A 20,430-nucleotide genomic window follows, 5' to 3' on the forward strand; every position below is an offset into this window, starting at 1 on the left:
TATGGTACATTAAGGTGAAGTGTATTCCATATATACTGATCTTAAGGCGGTATTTGGTTGTAGTGCACTAGTACGAATGCATGGGAGTATAAATGTAAAAAAAAATGTAAATTCTTGTTTATTTTTGTTTTGGGTTTTCCTTTTTTCTGTTTCATGTCTTAATTTACTTGATTTATACTGCAATAAAAAAATACGCTAAAATTTAAAATAAAAATAGGTTAGGTCAGAATTTACATTCAAATCATTTGCACTGCCATGATTTTGCACCAGTGCAAATTTATTTGCATTGCAACCAAACACAGCCTAATGATCTCCTGCCCTAGAGGTTCTCACCTATCACCATCCAGGTGGATGATAATGTGGTCAATTCAACCCATGGCAAGAGCATGGATTAGTCCTCTCCTCTATCCATATACCAAAAACTTTCCCAGCCGATGTCTGCTGTCAATTTCGACTTTCAGTTTAAGAAATGTCAAAAAAATGTTTTTTTCTTTCCAACGTGACAAGGAGATGCTGATCTAAAGCTTGACAATGAAGACTGGGTGATGGAGCCCATTTCAACTACCACTCGGAACTGCTGTATGTATAAGTTGCCATAGTAGTCATATTCAAAAGAGTAGTAGTCTGGTCCGGTCTCCATATGAAACTGACTTCTGCCCAGAAAATCTAGATGCATGAATTGGATCATAAATTTTTCGATCCACATAAGCATGTTTTCGTTCATTAAGGTCAAGACTGAAGATCTAAAGCCCAGTATCACTAACAAAGAGTTGAGGCCTATCAATGTGGACTAAAAACCCAGGCCCGTTGTTTTTAGAATGGCCATCACAAATGGTTTAATAGAATTCCATATTCTTGAGCAGTGCCATGAAAATATGGCTACCCCATTGTGTCGGCCCATGAAGCAAAATAAGAGCATTTGAATTTATACAGCATTGGACCAAGGCCCATAGGAAGGGCCCATTCATATTCTAACATATGTAAACCCAAGCCCAACCAATTTATCCATTAACAGCTTTCGTAAAATAATATATATATATATATTAACGAGCCGGATTTAATGATTTATCCTTATTTCAATCATGCTCATTCCCCTCTTTATGAAAAAGTTGCCTGATATTCCACGTGGCTACACATCAGGCCATGGATAAATTTAGTTATTATTCCATTGAAATTTCCTGATCAGTATCCTGTACTTTGGCTCGAGTGACAATTTGGTCCCCAAACTTTAAATGCGACAATTCAGTACCCGAACTTTCAAAATGTGACAATCCAATACTTGTCGTTAATCAGCCACTAAGTTACATTTGAAAAGTTAAAAATGCCCTAAGAATGCCATCTAATTCTCTTTATCAACCATCCAAACATTGACAATAAAATTAATAGTCCAAAATTCTAGATTCTTCTAAAAGGTCACTAACTTTTTTGAATAGAAGAGGATAGGATTTCGGACTGTTCAGTTTTTTGTCAATGTTTGGATGGTTGATAAAGAGAATTAGATGGTATTCTTAGGGCATTTTTGACTTTTCAAATGTTACTTAACAGCTGATTAACGGACTGATTAACGACAGGCATTGGATGGTCACATTTTGAAAGTTCGAATAATGGATTGTCACATTTTAAAAGTTTAGATATTGGATTGTTGTCTTTTAAAGTTTGGGGACTAAATTGTCATTTGAGCCAAAATACAGGGTACTGATCGGGATTTTCCCTAATTTTATGAACTGATTTTTCTCACAAAATTTGAAAAAAATGAGTAAAGGAAGATATTTTCAATGCATGGCTGTAGGGCTGTTTATAGGAAGGCCCAACCCAACCCAACCAACCAACCCGGACCGACCCAACCCGAGCCTGCCGGGTTTTCATCAGCACGGGTCGGTTTCGGTTTTCACACAAGAAAACCGAAACCGACCCGAACTAAACCGACTTAGTTCCTAGTTCAAACATGAAGTTCCAAAGCCCATTAGGCTATCTAGTTTTTGAATGGTTGCAAGAAACTTTGGATTAGTGAATAGTGATTAATGAACAACTTTTGTGATTAACTTTTCATTTAAATTTTATAATAGGAGATGACTGAAATGATGTTCAATTTATGACTGTTTTTAAAATTAGCAAGATTTTATCATAGGGATGAACTTAGAACCGAAACTGACCCAACCTGACTCAAACCAACCAGGTCGATTTTGCTTAACACTAGGTCAGTTTCAGTTTCTATGTCAGGTAATCCGACCAGGTCGGGTCGGTTGAAAAAACTACAGTAAACCGACCCAACCCAACCCGTGAACAGCCCTACATGGCTGTAAAATGTAAAAGAATGTGAGAACGGTGTGAATATGATTTTGTGAAGACTGAATCCGAATTCTTCCAAGTCATGAATATCCTCAAAATTGTTTCCAAACATTGAGACAAACGATTCTGGTTGAATGTGTTAAACAGAAAGCCACGAGATTTAGTAGTATTAATTAGGAGGAGGACATGTCTGACAGGACTGATGAGTGTGATGATTCGAACTTAGAAGTATTATGATCATCTTGGGCGTGTTAAGGATTGCCCAGCCCCAAATAAAGCCCTTAGCCAACAAGCATCAAATGCAAGGTTGAAGCTCACTAGTTAATAGTGAATGAGCCTGAGGCCTAAGTATGGCCCACCAGAAAGTACTATAATTCTATAATTATTAGCGTTCCCCTACTAATTAGGTCTTATGCTAACCAATTAATCTGATCCCACCAACTACCCAGAGCCTGCTCATCTGATTGACGTGGGGCCCAGTGCAAGAAAAAGTTGAATCTAGGTCTACTAAGGTTGTATTTAGTTTGAAGGAAAAAATAGAAAAAGGAAAGGAAAGATAAGAAAATCTTTATAAATTTTATATAAATTATGCTATATTTTTCTTTCTTTCTCTACTTTTCCCTTCAAACCAAACATAGCCCAAGGGATTATATAAGGTTGTGTTTGATTTGAAAGAAAAAGTAAGAAATGATAGGAAAATGTTGAGAAATTTTTTAGATTTCCTTAGCTTTTCTTTACTTTCTCTATATTTTCCTTCAAACCAAACATAGCCTAATAAACAGTTGAGGTGGCTGAACTGAATGATTTATTGCTTTATCTTTTGGTAAATAAGCTATTAAGTATCCATTTGAGAGGGTTGAAGAACAGCACCTTCTGATTTTCTAAGGTGGGCTCACACTCAGAGGCTATAAGTCAAGTCTGATGAAAAATCCAGAGTCTAAATTGGTGTCATTCATTCATTTGAAGTGCTGTTTACTTCGGAGTGCCTCCAAGCGGCTGAACCAGCTTCACTGAATTTTCAATTCAACCCTTCCAAACAGGCCCTAAGAAAGTTGCGAGTTCCTTAATAGCTGAAGTTGAAATCGGGTGGGTTATTATACCCTCAAATATTTTATTATTTAATTATTTATCCATTAAAGACAAACCAATTAACTAGTTCAGTTTCGGCCGTTGTCAAGCCACGTCTAAGTCTCGGGCTGGCTTATTATTAAAGTCTAATACTGATCTAATTTGCTTGACATTTATGCTGTGTTTGGTTGTAGTGTAATTTTATTTGCATCAGTTTTAAAAGTGCAAATGAAAAAAATACATATTTTGGATTAATTTTGTTTTGGATTTTACTTTATTATTCTTTTTAAGTCTTATTTTACTTTATTTTTAATGCAATCAAATAAACTAAGTCACTAAACAGCATAAGTCTTATTATGCTACACACTTTTATATGCTGTCTTAAGCATGATAACAAGCAATTAATGTTTTTCGTAGATAAATCACAAATAGATCAAGGTGAAGCAACTGGCTGTGTCACTATACAGAGAGGACAGGTGAAACACTGAAGCAGAACCCATGTAGTCAATCCCATGTAACTGAGATGAGGATTAGATGTTGTTGATTTGCATTTTGTATTCTTTATTTTAAGGATTTATCTCCTTTTTGCAATTAAAAATTCAGTATTTATAGATTCATTTTAACATGAAAAAAGAGATAATTTTTTAAAATAAGGAATGCCAAATGCAGCCTAATTACTGAATTCATATCCGCTGGTAATATGCAATCGTCCGGCCACATCTTGGCTTTTATGTATAAATCTTGAATTTAAATTCCTAAACCCTAACCTTTAAATCTTTAAACCCTTACCTTGAGGTTATGTTTGTTTGAAAGAAAAGGTAGAAAATGTTATACAAAGTTTTGTAAAGGTTTTCTTGCCTTTCTCTTCCCTTTCTCTACTTTTTATTTCAAACCAAATACAGACTAAACCTTAAATGTTTATTGAGAAATGCATAGGAGCCAATAATTCCTCCCAATTAATAATATAAAACTCTTTTGGAGGGTTTTAGGGAGCCACGCTGTGCTCCCAAACCCATAATCCCCACCCCCAAAGTCGCCACAAATTGACAATTTTAAGATAGTGGTTGATTGATTATTTCAGGTATCATCTCTTTCCTTGGGTTATAGTCAGACTGATATGGCCTTATTGTTTATTTATATTTTATGATTATAAACAAAATTCGATGTGCCCATAATCCCCCCGCCTCCTTCTGTTTTTTGTTTGGAACCATTACTGATTGCTGCCATATAGGCAGTAAAAAAACGAAAAAACACTAAGAAGGATATTTTCTCCTGTCACACATCTTCCGAATTTTAAGGTATGATCTAAAAAAAATATTTTTTTGGAAAAATGCATAATCAAACAAACATGCATTGGCCTGAAAAAAATTGAATTTCAGAGGTGACGCTGATATGGAGTCATTTTTCAAGAAAACAGCATGGACTCCAAACACTCGCGAGAGAGAAAGAGAGAGAGAGGGAGGTTAATTTCCAAACGGCTACAAAGAGGGTGAATCACCGAATTGCAACTTGAAGTCTCTAGCCCTACTCAGCACATGCTTCCCTCTGGTCCCGTACTCTGGTTTTGTGTAAAGTGCGTTCTTTTTTCACATGTTATAATGGTAAAATGTTCTGTGACAAATGCTTTATATCATTGAATAATGTCAAAAGAAAATCATGGTTATCTGTAAAAGATGTTACACTGACCAATATTGTTCTTCTAACTTCTGCCCATAAACATTAATTGTCTCAACCCTCAATTCTGATACATATATTAGCTTTGGACATATCATCCATGCATCGAACAATATATATTTTTTTCTTTTATTTAATTTTTCCACCGCAATGGTTGATGTTAACGTAAACTTTTGAAGCTTGAGTGTGGCTGACAAAAAAAAAAAAAAGAAAACAAATGAAAGAGAAGTACAAAAGAAACACTGGAGTTTGGTGGGGTCTTTGGGAAGAATTGATGAACTTAGTGTGCACATGGGGACAAGACATGTAGGACCCAATTCCTGAGACTTTGAAATCAAATGCCGTCGGTTGGGGTGGGGATTTCTTACACAGAAAAGTAAAAGGTAAATCACATTACCTCCACCAACAGACTGGACTATCAGTTCCACAGATATTTATAATAAAAAGATGATAAATCACATCTCATTCAAATATGGCTCTCATCATCTTGTCCCTCACATTCCGTCCATGCTCCCCCTAGCCACCACAACCCAACCCCTAGAGAGAGAGAGAGAGAGTGAGAGGCTATACATATATATAAGATTGTCTACTGTAGATCAACAGTTTCAAAGCTCCAAATTCATGAGAGAATCTTCAGCCGGATCCACCATATGCTGAAGTTGATTAAAGTTAAGGCTGGGAAGTAATAAAAGTGATCATCCAATGCTCTTCTTCCATGGGAGATTTGAGTAACAAGGGCCATTCTTTGGTGCAATTGTAAGATATAAGGCCCTGTTTGGTATGTAGGAATAAAGCTTTGGAATTAGAATTGGAATGGGCTATTCCAATTTCAACTGTTTGATTGAGTGAAATCGAAATTCTATTTTCATTCCTGTTATAATGGTATTTTCTCATTTAAGAGAAGGGTCATTCATTGCCCCTCCTTTGAGTATAAAATTTTATTCCTATTGATTCTAATTCTCATTCTTATTTCTGTCTGAATCAAACAGACTATGGAAATAGGCCATTCTGATTCCAATTCCAACCAAAAATCAAACAGACCCTAAGATGTGAGAATCCAGATTTTGAGTCTGAAATAGGTCATTTTGTGCAAATAAACACCCAAGGTCAGGTGTTTGTCCGATCTATCCCTCTAATTAAAGACCTCAAATAGCTGGGTCCATCATTTGAATAATTGCCCCCTTTTCTGGTACAGGTTAATAAATGGTGAAGGAGGTGAATGAGTAATGTACCCATTTCGGTTCCCATGTTGCAAACTTTGCAATAGCTCTATCTATCACCTTGTTCGTCTCTTTGGCTGGCTATCAAATTGAACTTGACTACTTAAGGCCTAGTGTGTTAATTAGCAATGCAAACAATGCAATTTCATTTGTATTGGTGCAAAAGTCTGGTAATGCAAATGAGTTGAATGCAAAACTAAAGTTTACACTATTCTAATTTTTACATATATTGTTTAAAAGCTAGCAGTGTTGTAATTGTGTTTCCCACTCAGGCTTCACATGTGAATTAGCGATTTTATTGGGCCTCTGAGTCTGATCCTCCTTGTATTGAATCTCTAATCTCTTTGAATAATTGTTTTGAACACTGAATCCCACCAATTGGATGAATGAAATTGATTTTGCGTGCATCATCACCAACATTAATTCAAATTCAATTATTCTCGCATCGGATGCTATTACACCACCGCTATTTAGATTCAGAACTTTTTTTTTTCTTTAAATTAAACAGAGAAAGAAAAAAAAGAAAAGAAATGAAATGATGTTCTTCGGTGGTATCCGATTATCCGGAATCCCGGGTTGTTCATCATAAGATTCAAAAGCCCTTCAAAAGAAGCTAGCTAGCACTCGATGGAAATAGAAGCTTTTCTGTATGATAAAAGTGTTTGGCAGTTCTTTTTCAGGTAAGAGTAGCTTTTGTACTTAAAATACATGGTTAATGGTATTAGAGCTACGAGGATTAATTTGAAAGTCATTTCACGTATTCACAAGGATCTTAATGTCTTTTATCACCTTCTGCAAAGCAAGCCAAGGGCCAGACCCAGAAGAACCAATCTGATCATCAGCAGGCACATACTTTTGAATTGAGAGGAGATTTCAGCTTCTAACAAGCTGTTTCTGTGTTCAATAGTAAACACTATTAATTAATGTCTGGAAGCCTGGAATGTCTTCCAAACAGAAAAAAAAAAAATCTTTTAAAGGGAGGGAGATGTGCTATCTGTAGGTGGTACGATACGAAGTTCATCACCAGACACCAATCCAAGATATTGTTTTGTGAGCTTGTGAGCATTGAAGAGGTTGAGTTATTACGTAAGATATGGCCATCCAAGTACAACCACGAAAAGATTTTCACTAGATTGGATCAACCCATTACTCCCATCTGATCCAGTCATCCAACAATATCCGCTTTGGAACTATGACCTCTCTCTCTCACACAGTCCTAGCTGGATTTGAACTAAACTCATTTACAGGCTACACCAGCTAACACTCCAATTTCATGTGCAAGTCAGCATCTCATCTCCTACACTCCGCTTCATGTATATCTGGTGCATGAACCATGGTTTTAAAGACTGGCCCGGAAACAAAATCACTTTGGGCATTGATTCAAACAGTTAGATCATCTGATTTAAATAAAATCGGATTTGATGCTTATACCATTTTTACAATTCTTTTTCAGTCATGTATCGAGAACATCTCCTCACGAATAAAAATATACAAAGAAAGTCCAAAATAACCCGATATATATCATATTGTGGACTTCCCGATACTAATATGAAAATGTTCCCGGTGCAAAGTCGAAAGTGTCTACGAGAATCATAATCTTGTGAGGGCTGGATCTACCCTCGGGCCAAACCCCGATCACATGGTTTTGTATCCAAAACCAAAATCAAAGCCATAATCGATTCCGAATCAACTGGTCCAACTGGAAAATCATACAAGCCACGTATTCACGCCCAAAACACTTGTCACACATGCGGAGTATCTTTGTTGAGAACTCACTGGAACCACATATTTACACGTGTAACTTACAAAGGAAATTTATTATTAAAGAATTAAGTAATTTAATTATCAATAATTTCTTTTTTAGGTAATAATTTTTAATTCGGATTTTCTATTTATGTTGTTTTTGAGGAGTGTGTGAGAATAGGGCAAGGTGCTGCCACCCATCAATTCCATGCAGGGAATGTGCAGAACATGCTGTACATTTCTTCCGGGTTCGCTGTCCCACCGTGTCACATGCCACCCCCTCAAAGGTACACTATCCCTTCCATGTGCTCCCATGTGCGCTCTGCGCAATGCGCACCCCCCCGTTCCCTCGCTCCCCCTCTCTCTTTAAACTCTCTCTCTCTCTTCCAACGAGGCGTTCGCTGGCCATACCACCCTCACATGCGCCCTTTAGCGAGCTTACGGAGGTCACAAGCCCACAAGTCCACAAGCCCAACGCCTAGACCCCTCCTTTTCCACCTTAATGACAATATTACCCTTCAATTGTCAAATTATATCGAAACTGCCATTTTCTTTCGCTCCTCTCTTTTTCATCTGTTATTATTTCCGTATGCTTCTCTGTCTTTTTCACCGTTTCCATATCCAGGTACCAACAAACATTATTTTCAATAAAGCTTGTCTTTCTATTTATAACATGCCCAAAATGCCCCTCAAAAGTGTTTCGCTTGTCGCTGTGGTTTGTCCATTTGTGTTTTCTTAATACTGTTTTTGTACGTGTATCTTCTCATATCACATTCAATGTTCGGCTGGCTGTGGCGTGTGTATTCATTAGATCTTGTCGACCCTAGTTTTAAATATTTTTAAGGCTTGAGTATGCTCTACTAAGCTGTTAATATATATGTATTTCTAATATATACAATTTTTGAGAATTTCTTTTGGTTCTGGAGCTTTGGGTCATCAGACACTGTTGATCTTCTCAACAATTTGATCTGACTGATCCATTTAGAGATCTAAAGATTCTGTGGGACCTATGTCTATGTGGTTTTGTACTCTTGCAAGGGGAGATGTGGATGGATCATTGGTGAGGAAACATGATGAATTTCAGGCCTGGTTTGTCTGTTGTTCATTTTCATTTGCACCGGTGTAAAATCATGGGAGTGTAAATATTTACCTTATTTTGATTGTTTATATTGTAAAAAGTGTTTTCACAGAGGGCGTCCTACAAACACCCCCACAGTATTTATCCCAATTATGTATCGGGGCATCTTCCACTGATAACTACGGGATATGTTTCCAATGCATGTTGAGAATTGCATGTGAGGCGTTTGTGGGGTGCAAATGTGATCTCCTTTTAATATGGTATGATACTACATCTTAAACATGGTGGGTCAGTCTTATGGTGAGATATGCAGTGCCAGATCATATTGGAAGCGTGTCTGAATGTCTGAATGCTTCTTTTGAAGCAGATACCAATTCAACTCTCTACCCACTACACACTGCAATTATAGATCTCACGTTATTGTGATATTTGGCTGTAGTCTAGTGTGGGTAGAGAGTTCTTAGTAGGAAATATAATCCGATGTGTAAAATTAAATAAAAGTGAACCTAATTTTTGAAAGTGTTCTGCTTCCAACATGGTCTGACATGGTATCTCTGATATGGTGGGTTATAGTCTGATGGTGAAATATGCAGCGTTAGATCATGTTGGTAGCGCATTTGAATACTTCTTTTAAGCAGATCCCAATTCAACTCTCTATTCACAATACACGACAACTGCACGTCTCAGAACACAAAGATTGTGATATTTGACTGTAGTGTAGTGTGGGTAGAGAGTTGTTGGTAGGAAATCTGGTGTGTAAAATTAAAAGCAAAAGTGTTCTAACCTGTAATCGCATACATTTGTATAAGCGCAAATAAAATTGAATTGTAAACAAAATATAACATTAATTATGTTTATCTCTCTATACAGAAAAATAAAGTATTAATCAATTATGGAATTAAAGGTTTGTAAGCGTGGGAGAGGGCATTTTGGGAAAAAGGAACGTAAAATCCACAACTCCACATGTGCCGTTGCAGATGGGTCAGGCTTTTGCCAGCCTCTCCCCCGTCCTCGACAATTCTCCCGCTCGCAAGTTGTGCCCCATTCCCACCACCCTTCCCTTTACCTTTTCTAACCAGATACCCGACTCCCGTCCCTTTCGCCATAATATTACAAAGGCACCACCTTAAGGCAAAAATAAATTAATAAATAAATAAAATAATCTTTATACATGGGCCCTACCCTATTTCCCCCCCCCCCTCTGATATTGGGTCCCACATCCCATGCTGTACACGTCATCGCCATGGACCAATCAATTTGTGGGCTCCTCCTTGGCGTGGCATAGTTCCACAACTACTATTGCTACCAAAGGTTTCTTTTGGTTCTTGGTTTATTACTCATCCTCCAATCTTTTGAGACTCGATTCAGCAGGTCTAAGTACTGATTTAACTCGGTCCATGTCCGACGTGTTGTCTTCTATGTATAGACCACAGACAAAGAAATACAGGATCAACACCATGAGAGCTCATGGTTCTCTTGTGTAATGAAATAACACAAGTTCACAGCGAGTTGAATTGGTGAGTGAGAATGTGGCGTGCCTGAGTCAACGAGTTGGCACATCCATTTCCCTCCGTGCTCAACGAGTTGTGACGAATTTCATTTTCCTGCTTTAGCCCTTTATTTTCCCACCAAACTCATGTTCTGAAAAAGAAAAGTTAAAAAAAAAAACGAAATTTGAAAAGGAAGAGAATGGTATTTTCGTGAATTAATAGAAACAGGATGGCAATATTCAAATTATTGGTTACTTAAACCCCAAAACGCTCTCTCTCTAGTCTCAGCCCGTAGGAAGGACAAACTCGACCTCTCTCTCTCTCTCTCTCTCTCTCTCTCTCCCCTCGCCATGAGCTCAAGACCAAGGAGCCTCCTTAGAACCCCGAGAAGGAAGCGAAGCTTGCGAAGACAATCAAGGAGTCGTCTCTGTGGAGCTCGGAAATGCTTGAGAAATGTCGTTAATGGAGGACGAGTACAGATGGGTATTTCGGAGAAATTGGAGACTCTGAAGAATCTGATTCCTGCAAGACAGGGGGAGATGAAAGCCGACCGCTTGTTCAAAGAAACTGCGGAGTACATCGTTTTCCTGAGAGCCCAAGTGCAGATTTTGCAGAGATTGATTGATTTTTATGGGACGGATGAGAAGCAAAAGGTTGTATAGTAACTTCGTCTATGCCAGTAGAAAAAAAAAATGCTCCTTTGTTCTACCTTTGTTTTAGATGTTCCATATAGCTGTATGTTCATGTTTTTTCTGTTAAAAACATGTTTTCTTCCCCTAATTTTGGTCAAGATGAATAGACTAGTTGAGATGAATTAAACCCAGTTGTTCAATGGGTTGATAATTTCTTTCTTTCTTCTCTTCTTTTCAATCTTTTGGGCATTCGCAGGGAGATGGAACGATTGAGTGTGGGTTTTGTTTCTTTGATTCATTCATTCATTTTGATATTTGAGTTGTAGAACTTTAGCTTGAATAAGATGCCAAAGGGAAGCTCTTTCTTTTCTTTCAAACCAAACAATGTGTCGACAGCGCATCTCTTAATGGATGTACGAGTCTTCACTCTTCAGATTTCAGAATCCCTCATACCCACCAAAAAAAAATATTTATTGAAGGTAGTTGCACCAGCCGATACAAAGAGGTTTTCAATGGTTGAAACTTGAAGCATCAGATTGGTATTCTAGACTGATTTAGCCCGTCGATTCCATGGTAGTTGGTAGAGATCAATTCTAAAGTGATCTACTAAGCTAATAATAAAGATTACATATATAAGCTGTTACCTGTTAGGGATAATACTGAATCTCTCTCTCTCTCTAAACCGAGTAGTTCACTTAATGGAATGGAGGGAAGATAAAATGTATATTAGAAGACAAGGGTTTTATGCTGAGATTTTACCCAAAGAAAAAAGAGAAAATGGTTGTGGGAAAGGGTTAATTTTTTTGAAAAGTAAAAGAATATATGTTGTTTGGCAGGAACTTGCTTTATGCAGGAAATGAATTTGCAAAGTAAAAAATAATTCTTTAATATAAATTTCCCAGTCAGCAGGTTTCTGACATGCACTTTTATTTCCAGCTCTTTCTCATTGTTTGGGGGTTACTGTTTGTTGTTTTATCCGTACAAATTTATCCAAAGAACTTGGGACCAATGGTCTGTTTAGTGTGTACTCGTGTTTTTATTGGCGGTAAATAGAGGACTGGAGATTGATTACTAACAGTTGCATTGTTCACTTATGTCCTTTTGATTTGGCAAAAATTATATAATATGACAGCAGTAGCAACCGTAGTAGCTTTTTACGAAGTCAGTAGTACAAGGACGATTAGAAATTTCGAACTGGTACATCCATTAGCTGCTCTGATTAAGTGAATTAAAATTTTATGATTAATTGAGAGATAAATGAATTAGGTGGAAGTAGTAAGAAATTCTTTTAAGCGCCCATAGTTTGAAAATAGGTATTAGGCAGTTCAATGCATGATCCTACACAAAGAATGTTTTCAAGATTTGAACCCTACAATCAAACCGTTGCACTAAGGCCCACCCTCAAAACAGGATTCATGTAAACAACTTCATATAATTGAGACAAAGCTTAGAAGATAATGAATTAATACTTATGGAATGTTTAAGTTTTGATAAGCTAAACTGAATATTTTCCATGGTTTATTTTGACCAGACTTGAAAATTTTTTGAAGATTTGTAATGTTCAGAAGTTAAGAATTTTTAGTTGGAAGTTTTGCTTTTTAACATGTTTTAATATTATTTATTTCAAATATTAAAAATAACAAATGCTTCAGTCCAAGTGAATGAAATAATCAAACTTACCGTTTTATCAACCTAGGTTGAAGGTGCCAATTAGTAGGGGGTTCGGGTAGTTGGGATGTCGGGATGGTTTGGTGTTGGGGTTGCTAGTCAGGAAAGGAATGTGCCCTAGACATAAATTCAAATTTTGCCTTCAACCACTAGCCTTCCTGCTCATGATTTACACAATGAACCATCATCACAATAGATTGTATGTCTATAGAGAATCAGACCTGTCCAATCCTCCACTGAATCAATCATGCCTCCAAAAATCACTTGGGGCATTCATTTTTTGGATTTTGAAAAAAGGGAAAGTTGGTAAATTGCATTGTCAGATATATATTCTTTTTTCATTTTTGTGTGGGGATTAAGGAAAATTTATTTTCCTGTGTATCACATATCCATCTCCTAAGTTCTCAAGAAAAACTGCCAATATTTGGATGGGATAAAAATATATCTTTTAATAATGGATTTTTATGATTAAAATAATTTTATTTACTTGAATAAATAATTTACCGAAAAGTGAATAAGGCCTTAAATTTAATTTGCTGATTTTTAGAAACTTTTTTATCCTTTGATTGCTTTTGAGTTTCTTGTTAAGTATTATCTCTAAATTACCTACATTTGTTGTAGGTAATTTTTTAAATGGATCCAGATAACACTAAGTCCTGATTATCCATTTTGGGCGGCATGATAGCTAATTAAGGAGGAAATCCGATAGACATAATGATGATGACAGCTCTATTTTAGCACTATTCATATATAGTTCCATGCTCGTATACCACATAATCTTTAGTAAAAAAAATCCCAAATATGAGGGTTTCTATAATAATTTTTTGTTAGTAAAAAAGTTTATAGAAGAAAGTTTCATTTTTCTAATAGCTTTGTAGTGAATGTTTGCTATTGCGACTGATTTTGTTTTTCAAAACAAAAAACATCTGGTACGTCAGCAAAAATATATTGATTTTGATGATATGTCAGTCGTTTTGTTTTGAAAATTAAAACCAGCCGAACACCCCTTTAGTCTATGTGTCTCTAACAATCGCTAATTAAGGGAGCTATTTGGTTCGTCATAGATAAGTAACTTTTCTATTGATATCAACTGATTGTAAGTAGAAAAGTAAATAAGTAAATTTAGTTTCCTATCTATATATATAAATACCTTTGTTATGTAAGATAAAGTATGCTAAATAAAAAGGGCTTTTTTTACGCACTGCTCAGGACAATTAAGGAGGATAAATCAGATCATTAGATAAAGCATCCATGATGAAAAATGAAAGTGAGGACCAAGTGAAAGCCCGATTAATAGAGGGAGCATGACCAGAAATCAAGTGAATCACTTTATTAAACAGATGAACAACTTTCATTAACAAATTTATTAAGATACCATGAATCAAAACTATATTAAACAAACTCTAAGTAACTAAGAAGTAAGAACAGATTTTTCTTTGAGAAATGGAAAAGATTCTCTATTGCCAAACCTCTGGCGACGAGTAGTGGTTGAACATATGTAATTAATAATCTACAGTTCTATATTATTTTATTAGCACAACGTACATTTCCAAGTTTCCCATTTTGATGTGTTTTTTGGCTAAAGCTGTTAATTTGGGCGGTGTTCAGCACTGCGTTTATCTCGTGGATGAGACTGTTTCGGTCCTATCCACGGGATGAAGACCTGTTTAACTGGGTGTGGATGGGATTGGTCCACATCACACCCTAATATAGTGTGAACCAGTTCTATCCACACCCCAATATATTGTCAATAGGAAAAAGTTATGGATGCATCCCTTCCATGATTTATTTTTTATCACATACTTCACAAGTTTCTCTGAAATCTTATTGTCTATTTCACATCACCGTTGGAGGTCTTCGCCACCCACCCACCCTGCCCGCTAAAGCTTCTCCGCTGCCGCAACTCTCCACCACCGGTAAGTTTCTTTTATCAATTGTTTAAATATTATTTTTAATATTTTTGTCAATAAAATAATAATTATTTTATTTCATTTTTTAATTTTATAAATTTTTTATGTTTTTATCAATAAAATAATATTTTTAAATATTTAAAATTTATTTTTTAATTATTTTACTATTGTTTTATAAAAAAACTAATATTTATTGGTTAATATTAATTCATTGATACATTTTTCAAAATATTTATCATATAAAATGCAAAAAATTAGATATTTATGATTAACTGTGTATATCATTCATAAAATATATATGAGATACATGGAACTGAAAATCCACACCACGCTATGTGGATTCCACACAATTTGTCCATAGTTCAGAACAGCTGTGGACTGTGGTGTGGTGTGGATTGGTCCTGGCCACACAGTGTGGTGTAGACCAGTCTATACCCACCAATTTCTAATCCACACTATATAATACCCCCTTGGTCAGTGACCCATTGATCTGGGTCGTTGAACTGTACATTCTGATAATAATTATTTGTCGTTTTTTATTTTTTAAATTAAAACGAATCATCCATTTGAGTCAGACAATTTGACTATTTGACCCGGGAACCAGTCCCATAATGATTTCATGTCCAATCCAGTTTTAAAAACCTTGAGTTAAACTCAACATCATGCAAGCCTTATCCCAGCCATATGGGGTCGGTTAAGTTTTTTTTTTTTTTTTTTGTTATTCAATTTTATTTAGTATTGTATCCATCGTTAAATTAAATGAAAAGACAAATTAGGATCTATATTCATGAAAGCTGGGAAAAAGCTTAAATACCATTTGTCAAACTAATACAACCATCTTCTTATATTGGGCTTCATTGGGACCATACATTAGATAAGCCCACAGGGGTGGAATTTGCTGAAGTAACTGAACTAAATGACTTATTATTTTGTCTTTTAGCTGATAAAATAACCAACCCAACATACCATCCACCCCTGAAAGAGCTCAATACATTATGACTTAATAAAAAACAGATGAATAAAGCGGTTCAATTGAATTGAACCACTTGAGACGTTATCAATATATAAGCGGCCTGCCCTACTCTCCTACTCTGCCAGTGGCATACATAACACAAATATAAATAACACCGCACCAGTCGGCCACCAAACCACACGGGAAAAGCAGCTCCGAAATTGAATAGAATCCCCCAAAAATTTATCATGCACGTGCATCGGGAAGACACATTCAGTGGCTCTACCCCATCTCCAACCACCTTTTAATGGAGCAAGCAATAACCTGTCGGTTCAAACATGTGAGCTCAAACACCCAGAGAGCGCCGATGACTGATCTAACCAAAACCAACAGAAGACACACACTATCACACTCCTCGCCTCATTCGCGTCTAGCTGTCTGTTTGTACGCTCTGCCTCTTCCGTCCCTTTCACCTTGCAACATACCCCAACATTTGCTTTGTCCGCATGTGGAAACTGCGAGTCTATTCTCAGATGCTGCCCTCGCTCGCTTGGATAATTATAGGCTTCTAGGGTTCTCCTTTTTTTCTCTCTCTCTCTCTTATTGGACATAAAATATACACAGAAGAACATGGAAGACACAGTCCATGTGACATAAGCACCTCACTCTCACAATCTCCTTCGCTTTTTCTCATCCCCTCTTTCTTTCTCAACTTCATTCCACTTTGGCGTCTATGCTTGTCCTTTAATTTTTGTTACTTTTGAGCTTTTTGTCTCTGTGCTGGCATTGTTTAGCATGGAATTAGTTTGGTTTCACATGTGGTGCTCCACCCCCCCCCCCCCCCCTCTCGTTTGTTTTATTTGCTCTGGCCTCGTCTAGTCATTTCGTCGGGAGTACGACTCAGGTACCTCTCACGGGCTCACACACAACACTGTCGCAGAGTAGCCGGTCGCCCGGTCGGCAGCGACGACTCGGGCAGCAGGTTAGGTTATTAGGACGCTGAGTCATATAACTCGTTCTGTTTTCTTATGCCAATTGGAATCGGAACATCATGCGTGCATGATATATCCTGGTTCCTTCCTGCTATGTTTCCTTGTTCTTTGTTTTATGTGCCTGACATCAGCATGAGCGATGCCATCATATATCATGTGGATTGAGTCTTGAACTGTTAGGAATTTCCAGTACAATCTCTCTCATCTCTTTCTCTCTCTATTGATAAATTAATTGATCTATTGATCGAGTAATTTTGTTGTTAAAAAAGGAGATCGGCTTCCGTCAGGACAAATCCATGCCCACACCGTTCCAACCGCCATCATATATCATGTGGGTTGAGTCTTGAACTGTTAGGAATTTCCATTACAAGCTCTCTCATCTCTCTCTCTTTATTTCAGTTTTTATTATTAAAAAAAGGAGATCAGCTTCGTCAGGGCACGTCCATGCTCACACCGTTCCAACCGCCTTTTACATCAGTGAGACATTCTGTAAAGGCTGCTCGAACGGCTTTGTCCTGACGGAAGCGGAACTCGTTAAAAAAATACAAATGGATCCCACATGTAAAGGGTCATCAACCGATATTTAGGTTGGATAGCCATGTGGTGTGAGGGAACATTCTCCTCGTCTCTATTATTAACCATTATCGTTAATTTAGAAAATAAAAAAAGAGTTAAGAGACGTAAACATGTGGGAAAAAAATTTTGGCTTCCATTGAAAGTCTAAAGCTAAGGTCTGTCTGGTGTAGAAGTTGGTCATGTGATGTGAAGGGCATGGGCCTCCTCTCCTTTAGCCCATTTCAAATTGTAAAGAACAACCTCCAAGACTGAAAGTAATGGTTATTATAGGTATTATATTAACATTATCTTAGGGGGTGTTCGACAGCATGCTTTGGTTTTATTTTTGAAAATAAAAATAATTAATATGTCAATAAAATTATATCATTTTTACTTATATAACAGTTGTCTTTGTTTTCAAAAATAAAATCAACCATGTTATCGAATACCCTTTTAGTTTTAACAATAAATCACTTCCAGATGGATATTGTTAAATAATGGATCGTGGGCAAACTGTTCGGCCCAAAAAAAAATTATCAAAACTTCTAGACAGTAAGGCTAAATCTTGGGTCCAGGTATACACAGAGTATGCAATACTATGCATACATGGGTCTGGATCCCAAAAAATAGGATAAATAAGATTATTACTCTTCTGTTGTTAGACTATAGTACCGATTTTTATATTTTGTATACAATTATTTTGTTTGTATTAATTTTTTATTCGTGTTAGTGTTTCTTATATTTCTATTTTATTCAGATTATATACTGTACTCTTTTTTTATCTACCCTATATTTATACTATAGTTGTATATACAATTCTGTATATGGCTCCTGTATCAGTATAGCTGTGTAGAAAAGTTTTAATCAATCCTGCTCTTATTTGGGTTGGGATGATAAATGGAAAATGGAATTGAGTAGCCAGTCCCCTGCAAGATTTCACATTCTGCTTCTCGGGTTCATTTCTGCAGTGGAGTGAAATTAAAAAACTAACAGATTTTCAAGTCTCCAAATATCTATCTGATGGTTATAAAAATTCCCAACGAGTGAAGGTTAGATGCTTGAATTTGATGGAGCTGATATGTAAGCCAAAATCAGTTTCAATTTTCACCTGGAGGTGTCGCTCTCGTTCGGCGTGAATTGTTCAATCTTTCTAGATGGCTCTTTCGTATCAAATCGACATGTTGCAGTATGCTTCTGTTATATTGTCTCCTAATCGCAATTAGGGAAGCAGTGTACAGCTCAGGGTTCAGAGCAAGGAAAGGACTGGGCCATGCATACATTTGGTTCTCAGGAATAGGGGTCTGGAATTGGAATTAGAAGGGCTATTCCAATTCCAATTATTTGGTTGGATGGAATTAGAATCTCATTCCCATTACTGCTGTAATGGCATTCCCTCATTTGAGGGAATGGCCATTTCCAGTCCAATCCTTCCCTTAAAAATGAAATCTCATTCCTATTGATCAATTCTCATTCCCATTCCTGTCTGAACCAAACAATCTATAGAATAAATCATTTAAATTCTATCTAAATGCAAACCAAACGGACCTTAAGATGTGTTTCAGTGGGATTACCTTTTGGTCTGAAACTAATTCGAATATCCCTGGATTCAGCTAATCTTGTTTTATAGCTATCTCTAGAAAGTGGGAAGGGTAATGGGTGGAACAAGGCTGGATTAAAGAGTTAGAATACCGCATAAAACTTTTTAAGAGTTGTAATCTGACATATATAGAAACAGAATGTAATGTACTTGCTCATAAGATAGCAGGTAAAGCTAGACAAGAAAAAAGATTTGCAATTCACAGTTTCAGCCATTCAGCTGACTATGGGAATATTTTGTGGCCCAAGCACATCACGGAATGCAGTTTAGGCTGAGTTTGGAAGCAGTACAAATGCAAATATATAGAGTGTAAAATTTTATATTTTGTATTATTTTATATGTATTTATACTGTACATATTTGCATTTATGCTCTTCCCAAACTAAGCCTTAAAAGGTTTAAGCTCCTTTTAACGAATGTGTTCTTTTGCTGAGAAAAAGAAGCATAAATGCGGGTTGCAATGATCCATATAATACTTGAAACACAGAAGCAATATTTCTAAGAAAGTCTACTATAAAAGATTTTGGTGTGTGCCAATCACTCTGAACAGTAGTAACCCAAGTAAGTCTTATGGAAGTAAAACTTTTGTTTTTTATTTTTGTTTCGTTTCTGGTTTTCTAAAAGCATTTTTGTGTGTTTGTGTGAGAGAGAGAGTAAGAGAGAGATTACTTTCCTGAATCAAACTGAAAATGTTCTCACTTGGTAATTTATTACATGGTTTTTAAAACTAGATCGGATCGGAAAAACCGGGAATTGGTCAGGTGATCAGTTCCATTTTACCCCAAAATCATTATTTTGTCAAAAACCGTTGATTTGGTCAGCAAATCGCTAATCCGGGCGGTCAAACTGTTTGAGTCGTTCGACGATTTGGCCATTTTTTATTTTTCTAATTTTTTTTTTGTTTTGTCAGAACGGGCCATTCGTTTGGTTTGAACGGTCAGGCCGTTTGACCTGGAAACCGAACCCTTGATTAATTCGTTATCCGATTTAGTTTTAAAAACTTCGATTTATTAGGCTCAATTTAGAAATAGTACAAATATAAATATGTACAATAACTACAAAGACATACAAAATACAAAGCTTGCACTCTACATATTTGTATTTGTTCACTTTCCAAACTGAGCCTTAGAGAAAACAGACATCCAACTACTCTGTAAACAAGGAAAACAAAAAACATTCAAGTTAAAGAACATCATGTAGTTGTGATTTGTTATGGTCCAAATGTTGCTTCAAGGTTTCAAATGTCTGCCACAATAAACTTTCTGTCTGTTTGAGCACCCAAAAACACCCATGCTGAGGCTGCAATTTGGGCAGGTTAAGATTGAACATTTGCCAAAATTTCAATGGGCCCAACCGGATGTTGCGTAAATCAATGTTTTCAACCCGCTGTTGATCCAGCTGGTCGAATCATTTGAACCATCACTTGGTCAGGATTTTAGGTTTGGTTCAATCAAGACCCATCAGACGGTCAAAAAATGTTGACTTGGTCAAGAAGCACTCAACCCAGTCAGTTCAACCGGTGATCAGGTCGCAGGTTGCACATTCAATGCATGCAAAACTTTC

Source organism: Nelumbo nucifera, chromosome 3, assembly GCF_055504915.1.
Source record: "Nelumbo nucifera cultivar China Antique chromosome 3, China Antique-T2T, whole genome shotgun sequence".
Classification (NCBI taxonomy): domain Eukaryota; kingdom Viridiplantae; phylum Streptophyta; class Magnoliopsida; order Proteales; family Nelumbonaceae; genus Nelumbo; species Nelumbo nucifera.